The following is a 22193-nucleotide window of genomic DNA, read 5'->3' on the forward strand; positions in this document are numbered from 1 at the left end:
AGGATGTGGAGGCAGGAGTTCTGTGCATCAGACCTTCAGGCATAAGGGACAGCCATGGAGAAGAGGTACATGTTCGACACCCCTATAACTTACCTAGGAACCCTAGGAACGTGCCTCTTCTGCCTACCACTAGTTCCAGCCCTGCCTGCGCTTGCAAACGCAAATGACCTCTATTGTATGTGTGTGTATATTCACAATATACAGTTATTAAAAAAAAGAGTTTCATTAGTTTCCTGTCTACATACTACATATAATGTATTTAACATCAATTTCCAATTTAACCTTTCGTTGCAGGAAGAATGTGTAGTGAGTTGGTTTCAATGTCTTTGAGTATCCCAAGCCTGTTTGTTGCTTTACTAATGTATGTGAGTTATTTTTACTTTTGATCAACAGACAGCTTCAGGTTAGGGTGAACAGTTATGGTAATGTTGAGATATCTTCCTTAGCTGGAGAAAGCTGAGCAGAGACACATGTGTATATATAAGCCTTGCTGCCTTCTTCACGTGGCTACGTCTCATTTGCTGGGTGAGTACTGCGTACAAGCACTGATTTCAAAGGCTAGGGGATCATTCTGATGCAGGCAACAGATGCAGTTAGCTCATATTTATGAGGCTTTTAACTGGAGCAATAGCAAATTTCTTTGGATACGGAAATGAATTAGAAAATGCTAACAGAATAGAAAAAATGTAGAATCATTTTAATTGTTATATCTACAGAATGTTAGTAGTCTGCACTATGGAGATCATTTTATTATGTAACCTAAATCAAATGATAAGAGGGTGCAGGTAACATATGAGCCATTATGCAAGTAACATGGAGTCACTTCGACAATGGCAGGGTTACCTAGCATAAACCAACATTAAAGGATCTTTTGTGAAGTCAGCTGGGATCCAAGTTCTTTGAATTCTTAAGGCTCACTTTCAAAAGGATAACCATTATAGGTACTTTGGGGGGAAAAGGCCATTCATGGGATCATTGTTTACATATGCTTTAGAATGTTAAATTCAGAAATTAACACTAAATGTACTTTCTTTTACAGGGGTACTGCCTTCATATTTTCATCCTCAACTGTGCTAAAAGATAAAAGGTATGTGGAAATGCAATGCCCCCCCCCCACTTGTATTAAAGAAGGGACCACATGACAGAAACAGCACTGGCTTATTGTAGTACCTCAACATCTTCATTGCAAATATACACCATACCAACACTCATGTGCTATTGTAACTAGAATATTTTATACTCTACCATGACCAGTGTTTCCTCCAAACTCTTGTATGCACAAAAATTCCTTTGAGTAAGCACTCTACCCATTCAAGGAATGAATTGTGTTTGTGTCTACAAATTCATCCAAAAGCTGTTGTGTGTGATGGTGAAATAACTTGTATCTGTATGCATGAGAGCATTAGAGGAGTAATTGACCATGATGTTACAGTCACAAACAGATTTAATGAATGTATACAATACGTTTTGTGCAGACCAGTCTTACTAGTGGGCTGCACTTTGTAATGTAGATTGTTGAATATATTTGTGAAGTGAAATAATATTATTATATTCCACTATAAATCAGCAATTTTCACCCCTCCAGCTATTGTAGTAATAAGCTAGCTGCTGTCTGCTAAAGGGAAGCATTTTCTTTAAATAAACTACTGAGCAGGAATGAACTATAGCAAGAGAATTAAGAAAAGCAAGAGAAACAGAACAAGAACTAAGAAAATCAATTAAAATACCTTCCTACCACTTGTTTCATACTGCTAATAACACTGTACCCATACTATAGCTAAAGATATATAATGTAACTTCACAGCACAGTGATTTACGAGGTAACAATTACTTTCTCACAGTAACAAGCAGCAATCATGGGTGACGCTGAGATGGCTATTTTTGGCCCGGCCGCACAATTTCTCCGCAAAAGTGAGAAGGAACGAATTGAAGCCCAGAGCAAGCCTTTTGATGCTAAGAACACAGTATTTGTAGATGATGCAAAGGAGCTTTACCTGAAAGGTTTGGTTACAGCTCGAGAAGATGGCAAGGTCACAGTGAAAACTGATGCTGGAAATGTAAGTGTTACACTGCATTGTTTATAAAACCTAATTATTAGTCATAACAAGAACCTCCACGCATGAATCATGTCTCCTTTTTTTCCAGAATGTAACCGTTAAAGAGAACCAAATTTACCCCCAAAATCCACCAAAGTACGACAAAATTGAAGACATGGCCATGATGACTCACCTGAATGAGGCCTCTGTGCTGTACAATCTCAAAGAGCGTTATGCAGCATGGATGATCTACGTAAGTTAGAAACACTGGAGACTATTTAATTTAAGATTTTCATATTTAAGAGATAATAAGCTTGAACTCTAAGGAAGTCACGGCTCTTTCCCCCTATAGATCATTCTGACTAAACCTCCCTGGCATCAAAAGCCTTAGAAAAGCACATTAATAGCTCCCTTTAAAGTGTGGCCCTAAAATAAATATAGAGATATTTGCACTCTGCTTATATGTTCCTGATAAAAAACTTACTTACACTGGATCAAACATACTGTAGAATTTCACAAGTTTAATATCTATGCTTCTCATTGCAGACCTATTCTGGTCTATTCTGTGTCACTGTGAACCCCTACAAGTGGCTGCCAGTGTACAACCCAGAGGTTGTTGCTGGCTACAGAGGAAAGAAGCGTGTGGAAGCCCCACCTCACATCTTCTCCATCTCTGATAATGCCTACCAGGCCATGTTAACAGGTAACAGTATCCCCTTATCTATATATATTTTATTCTTTATTGTGCAACTTCAGTAGTCATCATGTGTCTCTCATGGTCTTGCAGATCTACAAAGCTTATCATATGCCCCCCCTATAAATTAGAGATATATAACTAAGATGCATTTTTTTTTTTTACAGATCGTGAAAATCAGTCTGTCCTGATTACGTAAGTAATGCTACGATTAAATATATTTTAATGCCATTTAGAATATTTTTGAGCATTTTGTTCATAAAATGGTTGCTATTTTATCTCTTACCCACAGTGGAGAATCTGGTGCAGGAAAGACTGTGAACACCAAGCGTGTCATCCAGTACTTTGCAACAATTGCAGCTATTGGAGATTCAGGAAAGAAGAAGGAACTCAGCAACAGCTTGCAGGTATTTGATCATTGTTTTACTTTATAGCATTTACATTTTACACAGTTCTTTCCAGAGATTGCTCTTCATTCATATATGTCCCAACTAATTCAAATCAAGTCAGCCTACCTGCATGGTTATGAAGCGGGGACGTAAATCAGAGTAACTAAACAAACCTTGCCCAGATACAAGAAAAACATCCAAATGCCATACAGATACTGCCCAGGTTATAATTAAACTTAGAACCCCCACTCAAAGCAGCAAGGTTGAGCCACTGGCTGTCAATGGTCAAGGACCAGACAAGGCAATTGTGGTTTTATTTCTATTGCCATTTATTAATTAGTTCTATAATCACTAGTAAAATTAAGAAATCTTAATTTCATTCTGGTTCTAGGGGACTCTTGAAGATCAAATTATTCAAGCCAACCCTCTGCTGGAAGCTTTTGGTAATGCCAAGACTGTGAGAAATGACAACTCTTCACGCTTTGTAAGTACTTCAGCAGCATTAGAGCATATTTATAATTCTTTTTAACAAATACTAACCTTTACTAATAACCTTTAGGGTAAATTTATCAGAATCCACTTTGGTACCACAGGAAAACTGTCATCAGCTGATATTGAAACATGTAAGATATGATTTCTTTGTCTGTCCTCCAAGTTCTATCTTGTGTTTATATTAAGTTAATTTTCAATTTATGTATCTGTAGATCTGCTAGAAAAATCCAGAGTTACATTCCAGCTATCAGCTGAGAGAAGTTATCACATCTTCTATCAGATGATGACAAACAAGAAACCAGAGATTGTTGGTAATTAGAATTTACTTCTTAATAAGGTTTCCACAGAAAGTATGTATTTGGACCTTTGAGACAAATGTATCCTGTTGAATAATTGGTTTTCCTTTCCTATCTAGAAATGTGTCTAATCACAACCAACCCATATGACTTCCCATTCATCAGCCAGGGTGAGATCGTTGTGAAGAGTATCGATGATAATGAAGAGCTGATGGCCACCGATGTAAGAAATGCAAATAATTTATGAGCAGGGAGTATTGTGTACATGTTAACTTTCAGCTTGGCCTCACACAATGTTTCACTTGCAGAGTGCCATTGACATCCTGGGTTTCAATCCAGATGAAAAGGTTGGTATCTACAAACTGACAGGCGCAGTCATGCACCACAGCAACATGAAATTTAAACAAAAGCAAAGAGAGGAGCAGGCTGAGCCTGATGGTACAGAGGGTTAGTCTTACTTTCTAGATCTTTAGTTGAAATCAATTTCTCTTAAGAAGCCAATACACTAATATAATATGAATTTGTTATCATTTTCAGATGCTGACAAAATTGCTTATTTGATGGGCCTGAATTCTGCTGATTTGCTCAAGGCATTGTGTTACCCAAGGGTCAAAGTTGGTAATGAATTTGTCACCAAGGGCCAGACTGTCCCACAGGTAATCTAACATCTTCATTGATACTGGCCTTGATCTCTTTATAGTTCAGAATCTAATGAATATTCTCTTCTTTTAGGTCAATAACTCTGTTGGTGCCCTCTGCAAGTCTGTGTATGAGAAACTGTTCTTGTGGATGGTCACACGTATCAACCAACAGCTGGATACCAAACAACCAAGACAGTACTTCATTGGTGTGCTGGATATTGCTGGGTTCGAAATCTTTGATGTGGGTTTATTAAATTTGTTATTTTCCATTCTGATTCTTTTAAAAGGGTAATATCGGTTCTATCTAACTATTTGTTGTCACTTACAGTTCAACAGCTTGGAGCAGCTCTGCATCAATTTCACCAATGAAAAGTTACAGCAGTTTTTCAACCACCACATGTTCGTCCTGGAACAGGAAGAATACAAGAAGGAAGGCATTGACTGGGAGTTCATTGACTTTGGTATGGATCTGGCTGCCTGCATTGAGCTTATTGAAAAGGTTGGTTAACTTATTTTCAGCCCACTTATTCAAGTACCTAATTAATAATTCTTTTGGGCTTACACACTTTGTACATTTATTCTAGCCCATGGGTATCTTCTCCATCCTTGAAGAGGAGTGCATGTTCCCCAAGGCTTCTGACACCTCCTTCAAGAACAAGCTCTATGAGCAACATTTAGGCAAACGCAAGAACTTTGAAAAGCCCAAGCCTGGCAAAGGAAAGGCTGAAGCTCACTTCTCATTGGTGCATTATGCTGGTACTGTGGATTACAACGTCTCTGGCTGGCTTGACAAGAATAAGGATCCACTGAATGAGTCTGTCATTCAGCTCTACCAGAAGTCTTCAGTTAAATTGCTGTCCTTCCTCTACTCCAGCCGATGGTAATAATGCCAATTATTCTGCTAAAACTTTATAATGTGTACATTTCTAGTGCTGCTTCTTTGATACACATTTATTTATTGCAGCTGATGCTGGTGGCAAGGGTGGAAAGAAGAAGAAGGGCTCCTCTTTCCAGACTGTATCTGCTCTCTTCAGGGTTAGTACAATTTTTAGATGCTGGATAGTAATTAAAGAATTTCATTTTTAACTTTGCAATGAGTATATTCCATTAATATATTGTTTAGGAATGCACCAAATCGAGGATTCAATTCTAGAATTGGCTGAATCCCAGACATTTTGCAGAATTTGAATTTGCTGGATCCATCCATGTATTTAGCTGAAACAAATCCAAACTTTTAAAATAACATGAGTGTAAAGATCAGTATGAAAAAATAACTACTGGCTAAATGTTTTATTTTTCTAAATGTCAAATTATGAAATCTAGGATTCAGATTTGGTCTGCAATTTGGCCAATTCTTTTGTGCAGGTGAATCCAAACAATATAGATTTTGTGCATGCACAATATTAGTATTTTTCATGACTATGTCTACATACCTGTTTTCCTGTATTATTTTACATTTAAAAAATGCACTGATATTGTTTTCAGACAATTTATTTTAAATAAGCTGCACTTCATTTGTGTTTAAGGAAAATTTAAACAAACTCATGACCAACTTGAGAAGCACCCATCCCCACTTTGTGCGTTGTCTGATTCCAAATGAGAGCAAGACTCCTGGTAAAGATTTCTTAAAAACCTTTTCATAAACAAACAATATCATGAATTAAGAGAATTCCCTGACAAGCATCCATTTGTTAACATTATGAAATACTCTGTTCCAGGTATTATGGAAAATCATTTGATCATTCACCAGCTGAGATGTAACGGTGTATTGGAGGGGATTAGAATCTGCAGAAAGGGATTCCCAAGCAGAATCCTCTATGGTGACTTCAAACAACGGTATACAGCCGTACTGCTTTACAATGTATAGAATATTTAATACATTCATTGTTAATAAGAATGAAATGTGCTAATATTTCACCAGTTTTGAACATTCTGCTTTCTTTTAGTTACAAGGTTTTGAATGCCAGTGCAATTCCAGATGGGCAGTTTATTGACAGCAAGAAGGCTTCTGAGAAGCTCCTGGGCTCTATTGATGTTGATCATACTCAGTATAAATTTGGACACCCAAAGGTACAATACTTTTTTCCAAAGCATTAGATAGTTATAGGTGATGCTGGACATTACCACTTAAGCATGCCTTACATAAAAACATTTTCTTTAAATCCATAATTTGTATTGTTTAAAGGTGTTCTTCAAAGCTGGTCTCTTGGGTACCCTGGAAGAAATGAGAGATGAAAAGTTGGCACAACTCATCACTCGTACACAAGCTCTATGCAGAGGTTTCTTGATGAGAGTGGAGTTTAAGAAAATGATGGAAAGAAGGTATTTTTTCTACTTTTTGCATTTAAAAAATGCAGCGCATTATAAAGATCATTAGACTAAGTTATTATTTACCTTTTCTTCTTATAGGGAGGCAATCTATACCATTCAGTACAATCTCAGGTCATTCATGAATGTCAAACACTGGCCATGGATGAAATTATACTTCAAGATTAAACCTCTCCTGAAGAGTGCTGAGACTGAGAAGGAGATGGCAAACATGAAAGAAGAATTTCAGAGCACCAAGGAAGCGCTGGTCAAGGCAGGATCCAAGAAGAAAGAACTAGAGGAGAAAATGGTTGCTCTGTTGCAGGAGAAGAATGATTTATCCCTGCAAGTTCAAGCAGTAAGAAAATCAAACTCCAAATAATGTTTCTTTGTAATTATATATGCTCAGCCACACATAAAATATGATGCTATCTTTCTCATATATAAATAGGAAAGTGAAACGTTGGCTGATACTGAGGAAAGATGTGAAGGCCTCATCAAAGTTAAGATCCAACTAGAATCTAAAATCAAAGAATTAACAGAAAGACTTGAAGATGAGGAAGAAAGCAATGCAGAGTTAACAGCAAAAAAGAGAAAGCTGGAAGATGAATGCTCTGAGTTGAAGAAAGATATTGATGATCTTGAACTTACTTTGGCCAAAGTAGAAAAGGAGAAGCATGCCACTGAAAACAAAGTAAGAGACATGTTCTAATGAAACAAGAATATAGTGTAATTTAGGAAAATTATTTAATTGAATGTTACCACCACCCTTAGGTAAAGAACCTTACTGATGAAATGGCAGTTCTAGATGAGAACATCTCCAAACTCACCAAAGAGAAAAAGGCCCTCCAGGAGGCTCACCAACAAACTCTTGATGACCTTCAAGCTGAAGAAGACAAAGTCAGCTCTTTGACAAAAGCCAAAACTAAACTAGAACAGCAAGTAGATGATGTGAGTTTAAATCTGGTTTCAATTATCCTTGATATTTTTGTAAAACATGACTTTGAAACTTAATATTTTACTATTAAATTAGCTGGAAGGTTCCCTGGAACAAGAGAAGAAACTTCGTCTTGACCTTGAGAGAGCAAAGAGGAAACTAGAAGGAGATCTCAAATTGTCCCAGGAAACTGTCATGGATCTTGAAAATAACAAACAGCAAACTGATGAAAAACTCAAAAAGTTAGTATTACTCTTTTGGATTTTGCATTAAAGACAATAATGATTTTCAAAAATAGTGTGTAGGTTAAAAATAACTTATTCCTATATACCTAATCTAACTGTAGGAAAGACTTTGAAATTAGCCAGCTCCAAAGAAAAATAGAGGATGAACAATCTTTGGCTTCTCAGCTACAGAAAAAGATCAAGGAACTTCAGGTAAAGCACTTTTAGTCACAGCAATTGCATTTTTGAGCTATATAATCATTCCGAAACAATAACCCCTACTCAAATTTCAGGCTCGCATTGAAGAACTTGAGGAAGAAATTGAGGCTGAACGGGCAGCTCGTGCAAAGATTTAAAAACAAAGGTCTGATCTTACCAGAGAACTTGAGGAAATTAGTGAAAGGCTTGAAGAAGCTGGAGGTGCAACATCTGCACAGATTGAAATGAACAAGAAACGTGAAGCTGAGTTCCAGAAAGTGAGACGTGGTCTGGAAGAGGCAACCCTTCAGCATGAAGCAACAGCTAGTGCTTTGCGAAAGAAGCACGCCGACAGCACAGCTGAGCTTGGGGAACAAATCGATAACCTGCAGCGTGTGAAACAGAAGCTGGAGAAGGAAAAGAGTGAGCTTAAGATGGAGATTGATGATGTTGCCAGCAACTTGGAGAATGTTTCCAAATCCAAGGTATACACATTTGAAAAAAATTGACAAAGATTAAATGTAAAGTAAAGTATATTAATATTTAAAGTAAAGTGGTTTGAAGGATTTATATCAATTGATTTGACTTTAAATTTAAATCACTTCCCTTCAAGGCCAACCTTGAGAAAGTGAACCGGGTGCTTGAAGACCAAATTAGCGAAGTTAAGTCCAAGAGTGATGAGCAACAGCGTCTCCTGATTGATCTCTCTGCCCAAAGGGCTCGCTTCCAGACTGAGAATGGTAGGTTTGAAAATAATATGCACTACATTTAAACTGGTCACCATAAAGTAAGAAAAACATATTGATAAAATGAGTACATTTAAAAAGTAAAAATGTTACAAATGTTAAATCGAAACAGTCAATTAAATGTGTCAGTATCAAGTAGTTGCTGCTCCCGCAATAGTTCCCCTCAAAGCCCCCCCTCAAAGCCGGGGCGGAGCAATCCTTCCATATGCTAAAGTCCTGTTTTCATTCATAACTAGCCTATGGAAGCATCACTGAAACTGCACAGATCATTTAGCAGTGTCAGAGGGTCAGGTCAATGGATGATAACGGGGCTAGGGGCAGCTTTGAGGGGAACTAGGGGGTGCAGCAACTACTTGAAATTGACACGTTCCTATGATTTTTATACAAACGTGTCAGTATCGCTTTAGACAATGCCCTACCAAATTTTCATGAATATTTTCTTATTCAATTGGAGTTTAATTATTATATGGATCATAAGCAGATACTATAATCAGTGGCATATTTAATTAAACTATATTTTTGTTTTGTGTGACTTCTAGGTGAACTCTCACGTCAGGTTGAAGAAAAGGAATCTCTGATCTCTCAGCTCTCTAGAGGAAAGCAGGGATTTACCCAACAAATTGAAGAGCTCAAGAGACAGCTTGAGGAGGAGTCAAAGGTAACAACTTGTTAAAAAAGATCATTCTAAAATAATATGTAGCATCTCCTAATTTTATAGGAGGAGTTACACTGCCTGAAATCAGTAATAATAATTTTAGCATATTGCTCACAATGTTTTATATTTTCAGGCTAAGAATGCCCTTGCTCATGCTCTCCAATCTGCCCGCCATGACTGTGACTTGCTCCGTGAGCAATATGAGGAGGAACAGGAAGCCAAGGCAGAGCTCCAGTGCACACTGTCCAAAGCCAATGGTGAGGTTTCCCAGTGGAGGAGCAAATATGAAACTGATGCCATTCAGCGTACTGAGGAGCTGGAAGACGCTAAGTAGGTTCACAGATGTTGTTAAATCATAACCAGAACAACATGAAGATAGAGAATTTTCTAAAAAAAATTTCAATGAATTTTCAGGAAGAAGCTTGCTCAGCGTTTACAGGAAGCTGAGGAGCAAGTTGAGGCTGTGAACTCCAAGTGTGCCTCCTTGGAAAAGACTAAGCGGAGACTGCAGTCTGAAGTGGAGGACTTAATGGTTGATGTTGAGAGAGCTAATGGTGCAGCAGCAGCTCTTGATCAGAAGCAGAGGAACTTTGATAAGGTATATAAATATTTTCTCTAAATCTTTGGGAAATGCCATTTTTTAATATCTGTTGTGATGTTTATGACATTGGTTCATTTCAATAGGTCCTGGCAGAATGGAAGCAAAAATATGAGGAAGGACAAGCTGAATTGGAGGCAACTCTAAAAGAAGCCCGCAGCCAGAGCACTGAGATCTTCAAGTTAAAGAATGCTTATGAGGAATCCCTGGAGCACGTTGAGACACTGAAACGTGAAAACAAGAACCTTCAGCGTACGTATATATTTTCACACAAATTTAAGGGTCACTTACTAATGTAGTGCAGAGTTTAAAGTACAACTCTTGCATGCAAATCATCAGCAATACAGTGTTTCCTAAAAATTGCAGCCTAATTGTGGCTACCATTGGAGTGCCATCTGATGTTTGTGACAAAACTGACAAAGCTGACAAAATTGTGCTTGCTGCGAGCATTTGCCAAACAGATGCACGTTGTGTCTAATATTTTCAGAGTGTGGACTACAACACTTTTGTTATGCAGTGTTAAAATGGCATTAGTATGTACATTTTTTACACATGCCTGATGCTCCTATTTGATGCAATCCACTGTGGGAACCATGGAATTACCACTAAGTTTAGGGTGGAAGTAGCTTCAGTGTTCCCCAGCATTAATAGGCACACTTGTGCAAGATTTAGTAAAAGAGCCAATAAATCAATGGTGTTGCATGAAATATAAGAAGGATTAGTGAAAAACTGTCTTTTAATTGGAGATCTGTTGGTTTTATAGAGGAGATTTCAGATCTGACTGAACAGATTGGTGAAACTGGAAAATCAATTAATGAATTGGAGAAAGCCAAGAAGCAAGTGGAGCAGGAAAAGAGCGACCTTCAGGCAGCACTGGAAGAGGCTGAGGTACTGAGCTCTAAATAAGTAGCTTGAACTATTTGCATTAGAATATGTTTGGTTTCAAAAATGAGAAATATTTATATGTAGTAGGGCATGGATATTCTTCAACACCTTTCTTTAAAAAATAGGGATCTCTCGAACATGAAGAGGCCAAGATCCTACGCATCCAACTTGAATTGAATCAGATAAAATCTGAGGTGGACAGTAAGATTGCAGAGAAAGATGAGGAGATTGAACAGCTAAAGAAAAACAGCCAGAGAGCAATTGATACCCTGCAGAGCACATTGGACTCTGAAATCAGGAGCAGAAATGATGCACTGAGACTAAAGAAAAAGATGGAAGGAGACTTGAATGAACTTGAGATTCAGCTTAGCCATGCCAACCGCCAATCTGCTGAGGCTCAGAAACAGCTCAGAAACGTGCAGGCTCAGTACAAGGTAACCTTAAGATTCCTTTTTGTTTTCACCATCATCTAGACATCTCACCAAAAAACATCATTGATATTTTATTCTCACTTCCCTCTTTTCCTAAAAGGATGCTCAGCTCCAGCTGGATGATGCAGTAAGGGGACAGGATGACCTGAAAGAACAAGTAGCTGTGATTGAACGCAGAAATAACTTGCAGCAAGCTGAAATTGAAGAAAACAGGGCTGCTCTGGAACAAACAGAGCGATCTCGTAAGATTGCAGAACAAGAGCTTATAGATGCAAGTGAAAGTGTTCAGCTACTCCACTCACAGGTACACATTTTTACTCGGAGATTGTTATTACATAGATATACAAACTTATTTTTGTCTAACAGAGGTATTTTGCATTCTAGAACACAAGCCTTATCGGCAGCAAGAAGAAGCTTGAAGGTGACATCTCACAGCTCCAGAATGAGGTTGAGGAAGCTGTGCAAGAAGCCAGAAATGCTGAGGAGAAGGCCAAGAAAGCCATCACTGATGTACATGTTTTATTAAATTTAAACTCTTTGAACAATCTACTGCTCCAATGTTTGCTCACTTTTATTAATCTCTTTTCTCTCGATATATAAAAAAAAGGCTGCTTTGATGGCTGAGGAACTAAAGAAGGAGCAGGATACTAGTGCTCACTTGGAGAGGATGAAGAAGAACCTTGAACAAACTGTAAAGGACCTGCAGCACCGTCTGGATGAAGCTGAATAGCTGGCTATGAAGGGAGGCAAGAAGCAGCTCCAGAAACTGGAAAGCAGAGTATGTGTGTCACATTATGGGTATGATAATAAATCAATCTGCAATTATCTAACATTTACTAATTCATGTATTAATGTTACTCACAGGTACGTGAACTGGAGAATGAACTGGATAATGAACAGAAACGTGGTGTTGAAGCCGTGAAAGGTGTTCGTAAATATGAGAGGAGGGTGAAGGAACTTACTTACCAGGTCAAATAATCTTTTATTAGTTATATAGATATTGACAGAGACAAAAAATATGTGTTCATCAAGTTAAATCTTTTGCCCAACCTACCTAATTTAATGATCTAGAGAAATATGAAGAAAACCCATACAAAGCCTCCTAAATCCAAACAGACAATTGTATCAGTCCCTGGATCAACATGTACAAAAATAATTAATATGAATAATTCTGTATTTTTTCGGTTTCCTTTCCTGAGATCTAATATATCTGTCAGTTCAATTGAATCAGGAAAATAACCACACAATAGAGTTCTATTCCAGAGACAGGAGGTGATATGTCCTAGAACCAGTCACACTGGTGATCCATCCTTGACAACTATAAAGACAAAGAAAACTGATAATAAGGAAATGGAAGACAAACACAGGTTTACTGCTGAAAATGCAATCCACACAGTAATCCTGCATATGTCCTCCAGTTCCTTATTGTTTGTTTCTTATTAAAGGGGAAAAATGCTTCCTTCCATGCATACAGTATATACTTATTTTAATAAGGATCTAAGGATCTTGCTGTCCCTTTGCATTGCTTTCCTTGTTAAGATAATTATTTGCAATTTTTTGTACATCCTTCACCATCAAGGATTCACCAGTCTTAGTCCAATTAAGGGTATAAGTAACCTGCATATTTTGAAAAGTGCATAAAATTTTTTGTACATCTAGTCTGCCCTCATCACCATTTTCAAAATAACACATATGTATAGCTGGCTCTAATCCACGAACGACATAAAACTCAGTAAACAAATATTAGCTTGGAACCATAAATCCCTGAGCATTGCAATTTAAGATGCTAAATGAAGTAGAACTGCAGCTTATCTGATGGGGGTAGTGACCTGGGTGTAGAGACCCCAGGTCTATCACCTTTGGACACAATACATGGAAAATATGCAACATAAATAAAATCAGCTTTATATTGCACTCACCAAGTTTGGCAATTGGCTCGGGTGCTGTGCCCCAAACCGTAGCTTAAGGTGACTTCACAACCAGAAAAATGAACATGCAATCCTGGAGCCAGCCGATGAGGTAAAAATGATCACCCTTTTGTCCAGATCCCTTTGCCAAGCTACTAGCATTAGTGAACATTTAATATTACTGCCACTTTGTACATTACATACATATGTCAATCCTACAGACTTACCTTTACAGCACTTCCTTTGATGGAACCCATATAAACTGTGTGTACATCAATAAAGTTACATAAAATGACACTGGTAACAATCATATATATTATTACCAGTAATTGGATCATTCTGACCTGTGGTATTTTTTTACAGACTGAGGAAGACAGAAAGAATGTTTTGAGACTTCAGGATTTGGTGGACAAACTGCGGCTTAAGGTTAAAGAATACAAGAGGCAGGCTGAGGAGTCTGTGAGTACATATTATATACAAATAATGCCAATATTTTGTTATATTTACAATGAGTTCTTCTTTAATTCTAATCAACTGTTTCTAGACCATCCTTAAAAGGTTTGAATAATTACCAAGCATGGTAACTTACATTATACCTTTTCATTCTCCTAGGAGGAACAAGCCAACACTCACCTGGGCCGCTTCAGAAAGGTGCAACATGAGCTTGAGGAAGCTAAAGAAAGAGCAGACATTGCAGAGTCACAAGTTAACAAGCTCAGGGCAAAGAGCCGTGATGTCGGAGGCAAGGTAAAATTTGTTTCTAGTTGCTTCAGTTCTTGTTAAGTTGCATTCCTTTATTGTCCCATGCCAATTCTTGTTTGATCTATCATATACTTCTCTTTTCCTTCACAGAAAGAGTCTGAAGAGTGAAGCATATTAAAACGAAGATAGAGAAGTTTGCAAAATGTAAATTTCTCACTTGTGAATATCCCTTGTATTTGCCACCCATTCCCATGTACCTCTCTGAATAAATATTTTGCAACTTGTTTTTTTGTGTTTGGGAAGACTTGGCTTCTAAGAGACGGTTAAGAACATACTGTATATCTTTAGTTTTTGGTTGTTTAGCTATTGTTGTGATTCAACTCATTAAATACATTGCCAAGCAAAATTATATTATGCCAATTACTAATAGGTAGAGAACTACATGTAAATGTTCCATTTTGATTGGAGAATTATTGGAAAAATACTGAGCTCATTTACATGACCCAAGCTGATTCAGAAAGCACATAGAAACATGTAATACAACTTCTGCTCCAACCAAAGAGGCAGATGAGCTTTGTATAATATTTTACACATTTCCAAAAACATGGAAAATGTTGGAGAGATCTTTGGGGATAGATATAAAAATGCAGTCGTTGTAGTCTGCATCCAGTAGTTCATATACAGTCTTGTTTTATTGCACAACTTAAATATTTTCTATGGTGCAAACAATTCACTTGCTGTGACATCCAACTCATGGTTGAATTAATTTGTTACTCAAGGCATCACTTACTTGCCTCCTGAAAATTTCCTTTGGTGCAACCACATAGTCGTTCCTTTCAGTCCATGGTACAGTAATATGGAGTTCACTGTAGCCTGCAAGAGCTAACCAATAATAACAATAAATAATAATTGGTAACAATGCAACATCCAGTTGAGTGTGAACAAAAGAAAATATTTGATCAAAGTTTTAGCTATATGGAGATACAAATTACAGAAAGACCCCTTAACTGGAAAACCCCAAGTCCTGAGCATTCTGTATAATAGGTCCCATACATGTATAACTTACAGTATATTACAGTTGTGACATAAAGTTTTACCACTTTAATAGGGATATGCAGCTTGCAGTTTCAATATCAGGCACATGAAGCTTTGATATCACACATTGGGCCAGATTCAATTCAGTGAAAAAAAATTATCTCCTGGTTTATCACGTGAAAACTCATGGACGAGATTCAATTAGAGGAGAAAAAACTTTCCTCCAAATTCAGTTTCAGTTTTTTTTCCATAGACTTCAATAGAATTTTCAAGTGATAAGCGGCGAGATACGTTTTTTTGAATAGAATTGCATGTCAAATCAAATCTTGTCCATAACTTTTCTCATTGAATTGAATCTAGCCCATAAATTGTAAATTATTTTGTACACTGTACTTTGAACTGAAATGTATGGGAATGTCAAATCTATAAGCCCAATTGCAAACAACTATGATGGTAATATAACACCAACTGAAAACTATAGAGATATAAAGCATCTGGAAAGATTGGAATTGATGGAGTTTGTTTTTTATCAACCCAACTTGACTATGTAACTGTGTAATTGGATCTAAAATGTGTAGTTTGCATTTGTACTGACATTGCTGATCTACATATAACATTAAAATAGATTAGCAACAGTTAGAGCACAGCAAACTGAATATCCCTGATGCAAGATGCCATCTTGCAATCTAGAGGTCAGCATGATAATATAAAGGCCAGATTCAATTCAATGAGAACAATGTATTTACTGGTTTATCATGTGAAAATGTATGGAGTAAATTCAATTCAAGGGGAGAAAACGTTTCTCCAAATTCAGTTGCAGTTTTTTTCCATAGACTTAAATAGAGTTTTCATGTGATAAACCATGAGATGTTTTCTGAATTAAATTGCATATCAAATTTAATCTTGTCCATGACTTTTCACATGATAAACATTTTTCTCATTGAATTGAATCTGGCCCAAAGTATGAGCCTGTGAAACTTCAAACAAATTACAAATATTTTGTCCACATTGAACACAACTCTCAATTACATATGTAAATGTACTCCCTTCTATAAAATACATTAATATTTAAAACTATAGAAGACTTACAGGAGGGGGGGGCATATACACAGACAAATGTGAATTGTTGCCTCCTCATGGTATATGTGAAATAAGTGTCACAATTTAATGTTGTTCTGAAAATCAATGACACAGTAATAAATTATTAACACCAGAGTTTTCCAGACTGTGGGGCTGCTCCGTGCCCCAAGGAACTCCTTGGGTGTAGTCATGCTCTGCTGTGTTATTCAATAGATATTCACTGGCACACAGGTAATGCTGGCAGGGTGAAACCCTTGCTTTAAATCTACTGTATTTAGTGCGGCATGCAACGTTTCGGGGACAACCCCTTTATCAAGCATGCTTTATGGCATCTAGCCAATCATAACAAGACAGCAGACTTAAAAAGGAGGCCATTTGTTAAAGGAGAATTCAACCGTGTAAAAAAAAGTTGTTTAACTGAAGTATTAAGACAGGCCATATCACCAAGAAACAAAATATATAATACAACAAGCAGAAAGCTACAGGAAGCAAGTTACAGTGTCTTTAAAGCTAAAAATACCTCAAACCTAAATCCTTCTAATTAAAGGATAAACTACTTGATGGCTAGTGACATTACTCTTATTTTCTTTCTATAGTTACAGTATTTAAATATTAAGTGATGACAACCTTATAGGCAGTGCTCCGGTACCATGGTTTATGTATTTTGGGGCTGCTATATTGGTGTTTTCTGCAGGATCTAATATATTTGAATTGTTCTGGGCATATAAATAAGTCCTCTAGAAGTTGTGTGTGCACATCAACCACCTTGTAGAAAGTTGGGTTCAATGCAGTCCGAAAAGCCTTGCCCAAGTTAAATTAACATAGTAGAAAATACAACGCTGCAGCACTTCCTTGTTGCAAAAGTGAAAGGTGAATCTATTAGTTCAAAATTACAGACAATGTTTCAGGCAAGAAAGGGCAAGTTCTGCAGTGTTGTATTTTCTACTGGGTGTATAAATAAAGCAATGTTTTGTAAACCTCCCAATCTTCAAAATAGTACTAAGGAGCAGATTTATATACGTGTGAAATTATAGCAAAAAGTTGTTGGTTCTGAATTAAAACACCCCAAAGGCATGCACTGATGGCAAAATATGTTAAATATATGTCATTATTATATAAAACCACGATCAGTTCCTAAATAATTGATTTGCTTGCATATTTCTCAACCTAAAAGTTTACAATTATGTTATGAGTCATTGACAGGAATTTGCCTACTGCTCCATCTGGTTGCTTCCAGAACGAGAAGAAAAATAGTGTTTGCATGCAAAAGCTTAAAAACTATCATAAGAAATTAATAATCCACTTTATTCATACACTTCACTTTATACATACACTACAGTTTGGGTGCATGTTTATTTCAATGACACTACCTTTTAAAAGAGATCTTAACATCAACAACTTTAATTGATGTAAACCTGCTCAGAGTGGTCTCCTGAGCTCTTAATCAGGCATAACCCGAAGAGCATTTAAAGTGGCATGTAGAAGTATAGATACATAAAACAAGAGGCTTTGAATTAAGATTTGTACTATTAACCATGAGCAACCAATAAGCATAATGCCATGAAAATAAATATCTAATTGGATGTTGTTGGCTAATAGACCTGGACAAATAGCTACCAATAGCAGCTCTGTGCGCTTAGTTGACAATGCACAAACTTTTGGACAATTGTTGAAGAACAGAGATGCAGTCATCCACAAATCTCATCCAAATTGACATTCAGCTTTTACCCCTAGCAAGCTCTCCACCATAGCTTATGGCAACCAAATAACTCCTTTAACCAGAGATGTTTATGCAACATGCATACGATGTAGGGGTGAATGCCTTACCTACATCTTGGTAGCCTACATATTCCCTATCAGCTTCAGAGCTATGTATTTACTAAAAATGTGTCTCCTCTCTGTGATAACCTTTACTGGATCTGTTGTTAGTGTAATCAAACATAATTTTGCTAAATATCCGTATGTTTCACAGTTATAGTATACAGTTCAAAACAATCTTCATACATTGGATTTATAATAAACAGTTCTAATGTTTAAAGCTGACCTATCTATGAAGGGTTGTGCTGCTCTTGAACAAATCCTTCAGAAAAGAGTGCAGTTGCTATATATAACCACAAGATAGTGCTCATTAGCTGACAAACACTCAGGGTCTTAAAATGATCGAGAGAGGCAAAAGTAACAGAACTATGCTGCTACAGGTATGGGACCTGTTATCCAGAATGCTCAAGACCTTTGGTTTTCCAGATAATGGATCTTTCCATAATTTGGATCTTCATACTGTAAGCCTACTAGAAAATCATGCAAACACTAAATAAACCCAATAGGCTAGTTTTGCTTCCAAAAAGGATTAATTATGTCTTAGTTAGTATCAAGAACCTGGAGTTTTCCATAATTTGGATCTTCATACTTTAAGCCTACTAGTGTAATGGAAACTATGACACTCACCCAAGATGGCGACCTTCTGCTCCACCGCATGGCTCCTGCTGGGCGCTGTCCTGTGACATCGGCGTCTTCTCAACTGGGATTGGTCGCCGGCGACGGAACGGACGCCGGCGTCAGAATCGGGCGCCGGCGTCAGGGCGTCAGCGTGGGGACGCTGGCGTCTGCGTCTGACGCCAGCGCGTCAACATTTCGGCGCCAAGCCATGGACTATTTAAACCCCATTGCCCTTTTCTTCCTTGCCCAATTATAGGTTCCATTGACTTGTGTTCCTGGGTGTGATTTCTGATTCTGATTTTCTGTGTACCGATCTTTGCCTGTTTCCTTGACTCCGTTGTTTGCCGCCTGAACTGATATTTTGCCTGTACCCTGACGATTCTTCTGGATAAACCCTTTTGTACTTCAAACCTGGTTTTTGTCTCCTCTTTGGTCCACAACTATTACTGCTGCGCCTTCGGGCCCTTACAGTATAATTGGGCCATGGACCCTTCGGAGGAGGCCCAAGCACCTCTCGATGTCGGAGGGGCCATTCGTGGATTGGCTTCTCGGATGAAAACCTATGAAGCCCAGCAATCCCATTTTGGCCAGGCCCTTGAGGCGATTCTGGAGAAGTTGACTGCTCTGTCTCCTGCGGCTCCTGCGGTAGTGCCTGCTCCGGCCATTCCTATTCCGCTCCAGGTTTCTGAAGCGCGTCTCCCTGCTCCACCTCTTTTTAGCGGTGATCCGGAAGCATGCAGGGGCTTTATCAACCAGTGCGAGATTCAGTTCGCCCTGCTCCCAGGTCAGTTCGTTTCTGAACGTGCCAAAGTGGGTTATATAATCACACGTCTACAGGGAAAGGCTTTGGAGTGGGCATCACCCTTTTGGGAAAAGGAGGATCCACTGATTGACAACGCCAGGGCATTTGTCCAAGAACTCCGTACGGTGTTTGATGCTCCAGGTCGTGCCACTGCATCCTCCGCTAGGCTTTTCCAACTACAGCAAGGCGTCCGCTCGGTCTCCTAGTATGCCATAGAATTTCGCACTCTGGTGGCGGAGACTTCTTGGAACAACGATGGTTACCATGTAGCCTTTTACAATGGATTAGCTATGCGGATAAAGAACGACCTGGTGTCCCGAGAAATTCCCTCCAGATGGGAGGACCTGGTCGCCCTGGCCGTGAAAGTGGATACCCGCCAGAGGGAATTCCAGGTCGAACAAGATCGAGAACGCTCCAAGAGGAATTCCCGATTTCAGCCTATCCTGGCCCCCCCGTTTCCAGAGACCCTTGCTCTAGGATCCTGCTTACATCTCGCCCTCTCCACCTCCTGCGGCTTCTGCTTCTTCCTCTTCTTTACCAGCAGAGGAACCGATGCAGATCGGACGGGCCCGTCTTTCCGAACAGGAGAAGAATCGGAGAAGGGCGGCGGGGTTATGTCTCTACTGCGGGGGCAAAGCTCACTTTGCTCATGAATGCCCAGTGAAGCCGGGAAACGCCAAGGCCTAGGTAAGTTTGGGGAGACTTACCTGGGTGGGATTTGTCGTTCTCCCCATTCTTCTGCTCAACGTTTCCTCCTCCCAGTGCAGATCCAGTTTGGTTCCAAAAAGATTTCTTCTCAGGCCTTCCTTGATTCTGGCGCTGCTGGAAATTTCATGGACCGAGTGTTCGCTGAAAACCATTCCATTCCTCTCCAGTCCTTGGCGAATCCGCTTCGAGTCCTGGCGATTGATGATCGTCCCTTGTCTTCTGCTATCATCTCGCAGTCTACTCAAGAACTCTCTTTCAAGGTGGGCACCATGCATTTGGAAAGACTGTCCTTTCTTCTTATCGATTGCCCTTCCACTCCAGTTGTTCTAGGTCTACCCTGGTTGTGTCTCCATAATCCTGTTATTGATTGGGCCTCTACACAAGTTTCCAGGTGGAGCCCATTTTGTTTACAGAACTGTTTACCCGCTGTTCCTGTCGTTAAAATTTCTTCTGTGTCTTCAAACCCTTCTCTTCCCTCTGCCTATCAAGCATTTGCCGATGTCTTCAATAAAAGTTCTGCCGAGAATCTTCCACCTCATCGTCCATACGACTGCCCTATTGAACTTTTATCCGGTTCCATGCCTCCTCGTGGCCGCACCTACCCACTTTCTCCCTCGGAGACTTCTGCTATGAAGTCCTATATCCAGGAGAATCTTCAGAGAGGATTTATTCGTCCTTCCATCTCCCCTGCAGGAGCGGGGTTCTTCTTTGTTGAAAAGAAAGATGGTAGTTTGCGGCCCTGCATTGACTACAGAGGACTTAATAAAATCACCATTAAAAACAGGTACCCTCTTCCTCTCATTTCTGAACTGTTCGATCAACTCAGGGGTGCCAGCCTTTTTACTAAGTTGGATCTTCGTGGGGCCTATAACCTCATTCGGATTCGTGAGGAAGACGAGTGGAAGACCGCCTTCAATACTCGCGATGGTCATTATGAGTACCTGGTCATGCCTTTTGGTCTCTGTAATGCCCCTGCGGTCTTCCAGGAATTCGTTAATGACATTTTTCGAGATTTATTGGGGCAGTGTGTGGTCGTCTATTTGGATGATATTCTTATTTTTTCTAAGGACCTCCAGGAACATCGCAACCAAGTACGTGAAGTACTATCCAGACTGAGGAAAAATCATCTTTACGCCAAGTTGGAAAAGTGCATCTTCGAAGTCTCTTCTATTCCTTTTCTTGGTTATATTATTTCTTCTCTCGGCTTCAAGATGGATCCGGCCAAGGTCTCCGCAATCCTGGACTGGCCTCTTCCTACCAGCGTTAAAGCTGTTCAAAGGTTTGTTGGCTTCGCAAATTACTATAGACAGTTCATTAAAAACTTTTCTTCCAGACTTTCTCCAATTCTTGCTTTGATCCGTGGTGGAAACAAACCTCAACACTGGCCCCCTCAAGCTTTGGAAGCCTTCAAGTCTCTCAAGGAAGCATTTTCCTCCGCTCCAATCCTTAGACACCCCGAGCCTCTTCAACCATTCTTCATTGAAGTTGACGCCTCCGACATCGGTGCTGGAGCTGTGTTATCCCAGAGATCTTCTTCTGATGGTAAACTTCATCCATGTGCTTTTCTTTCCAAAAAATTTTCTTCCCCAGAACAGAACTACGACGTTGGCAACCGCGAGCTACTTGCTGTTAAGCTGGCCTTAGAAGAATGGAGACACTTATTAGAAGGTTCCGCTGTTCCGGTAACGATCTTTACTGATCACAAGAATCTCGAATTTATCCAGTCCCTTAAACGCCTCAATCCCCGGCAAGCCAGGTGGGCACTTTTCTTTTCTCGTTTTAATTTTCTCATTACTTTTCGCCCTGGGTCCAGAAACAGGAAGGCCGATGCACTATCCAGAAGCTTTATTCCTGAGGATTCTTGCTCCGAGGACCCTGAACCTGTTGTTCCTTCTTCCAAAATTATCGCAGCCTTGTTTCCTGCCTGTGCTCCTCAGCTACTCTCCGCTCAAGCTTCTGCTCCTGAAGAGACTCCCCTGGGTCTAGCTTTTGTT

The 22193-nt window shown here is 39.1% G+C and overlaps 1 pseudogene; it reads left to right on the forward strand.

Annotated features, from left to right (window-relative positions):
• The first annotated feature begins 1856 nt into the window (after positions 1-1856).
• Positions 1857-14403, forward strand: LOC108698873 (annotated as a pseudogene).
• The last annotated feature ends 7790 nt before the right edge of the window (positions 14404-22193 follow it).

This window comes from Xenopus laevis, chromosome 8L (genome assembly GCF_017654675.1).
Source record: "Xenopus laevis strain J_2021 chromosome 8L, Xenopus_laevis_v10.1, whole genome shotgun sequence".
Classification (NCBI taxonomy): Eukaryota; Metazoa; Chordata; class Amphibia; order Anura; family Pipidae; genus Xenopus; species Xenopus laevis.